This window comes from Arachis ipaensis, chromosome B2 (assembly GCF_059453495.1).
Source record: "Arachis ipaensis isolate K30076 ecotype BB chromosome B2, ASM5945349v1, whole genome shotgun sequence".
In the NCBI taxonomy this organism is placed as follows: domain Eukaryota; kingdom Viridiplantae; phylum Streptophyta; class Magnoliopsida; order Fabales; family Fabaceae; genus Arachis; species Arachis ipaensis.
Window position 1 is genome coordinate 82615118 of NC_142437.1, and position 2175 is coordinate 82617292.

General features: G+C 34.8%; 1 non-coding gene across 1 annotated transcript; it reads left to right on the top strand.

The window, feature by feature from the left end:
• The first annotated feature begins 694 nt into the window (after positions 1-694).
• LOC148574611 (small nucleolar RNA R71) lies at positions 695-802 on the top strand. Its single transcript, XR_015906415.1, has one exon. It is a non-coding gene; the product is annotated as a small nucleolar RNA R71 (small nucleolar RNA).
• Positions 803-2175: the final 1373 nt, after the last annotated feature.

The window sequence follows — 2175 nt, forward strand, 5'->3', positions numbered from 1 at the left end:
TTCTCTTCTGTATTGCTTGGGAGAGTACTAGGAGGGATTTCAGTGATCCTTTTACTCAGCTGGCCCACTTGTGCTTCCAGATTTCTAATGGAAGACCTTGTTTCATTCATGAAACTTACAGTGGCCTTAGATAGATCAGAGACTAGATTTGCTAAATTAGAAGCATTTTGTTCAGAGTTCTCTGTCTGTTGCTGAGTGGATGATGGAGAAGGCTTGCTATTGCTCCTTGTTGAGGCTTTTGATCCTTCCATGAGAAATTTGGATGATTTCTCCATGTTGAGTTATAGGTGTTTCCATAAGGTTCACCTAAGTAATTTACCTTTGCTATTGCAGGGTTCTCAGGATCATAAGCTTCTTCTTTAGAAGATGCTTCTTGAGTACTGTTGGATGCAGCTTGCATTCCATTCAGACTCTGAGAAATCATATTGACTTGCTGAGTCAATATTTTATTCTGAGCCAATATGGCATTCAGAGTATCAACCTCAAGAACTCCCTTCTTCATAGGCGTCCCATTACTCACAGGATTCCTTTCAGAAGTGTACATGAACTGGTTATTAGCAACCATGTCAATGAGTTCTTGAGCTTCTGCAGGCGTTTTCTTTAGGTGAATGGATCCACCTGCAGAAGTATCTAATGACATCTTAGATAACTCAGACAGACCATCATAGAATATATCCAGGATGGTCCATTCTGAAAGCATGTCAGAAGGACACTTTTTGGTCAACTGTTTGTATCTTTCCCAAGCTTCATAGAGAAATTCACCTTCTTTCTGTCTGAAGGTTTGAACATCAGCTCTAAGCTTGCTCAGCTTTTGAGGAGGAAAGTACTTGGCTAAGAAAGCCGTGACCAGCTTATCCCAAGAGTTCAGGCTGTCTTTAGGTTGAGAATCCAACCATAATCTAGCTCTGTCTCTTACAGCAAAAGGGAAAAGCATGAGCCTGTAGACTTCAGGATCTATTCCATTAGTCTTAACAGTATCACATATCTGCAAGAATTCAGTTAAGAACTGAAAAGGATCTTCAGATGGAAGTCCATGAAACTTGCAGTTCTGCTGCATCAGAGAAACTAATTGAGGTTTCAGCTCAAAGTTGTTTGCTCCAATGGCAAGAATGGAGATGCTTCTTCCATGTAAATTGGAATTAGGTGCAGTAAAGTCACCAAGCATCTTCCTTACATTATTATTATTTTCGGCTGCCATCTCCTCTGCCTGTTCGAAAATTTCTGAAAGGTTATCTCTGGATTGTTGTATTTTAGCTTCTCTTAATTTTCTCTTCAGAGTCCTTTCAGGTTCTGGATCTGCTTCCACAAGAATGTTCTTATCCTTGCTCCTGCTCATATGACAAGGAAGAATGGACAGAAAAATGATAATAATAATAGAGATCCTTTATACCACAGTATAGGGATCCCTTTGTAAGTAGAAGAAGAGGGGGAGATAAAGGATGTGATGTAAAGGAAGAAACACAACTGTGAGGATTGGAATGTGAGATGAGATGTTAGGATATGAATGAATGAATAGAATGAGATGGGGGAGGAATAATTTTCGAAAATTATTTTGAAAAAGAGTTAGTGATTTTTGAAAATTGGTTTTTGAAAATTAGTTAGTATTTTTCGAAAATTTTTGAATTCAAAAAAAAAATAAAAATAATTAGTTAATTAAAAAGAAATTTTTGAAAAAGAGGGAAGATATTTTCGAAAATTGAGAGAGAGAGAGTTAGTTAGGTGGTTTTGAAAAAGTTAAGAAACAAACAAAAAGTTAGTTAGTTAGTTGAAACAAATTTTGAAAAGATAGGAAGTTAGGAAGTTAGAAAAGATATTTTGAAAAGATATTTTTTTTTGAAAAAGAAGGAAGATAATTTCGAAAATGAGAGAGAGAGAGAGTTAGTTAGGAGGTTTTGAAAAAAGTTAAGAAACAAACAAAAAGTTAGTTAGTTAGTTGAAACAAATTTTGAAAAGATAAGAAGTTAGGAAGTTTAGAAAAGATATTTTGAAAAGATATTTTTGAAAAAGATAAGATAAGAAGATATTTTGAAAAGATATGATAGGAATTAGTTTTGAAAAAGATTTGATTTTTAAAATCACAATTAATGACTTGATTCACAAGAAATCACAAGATATGGTTCTAGAACTTAAAGTTTGAATCTTTCTTAACAAGCAAGTAACAAACTTCAAATTTTT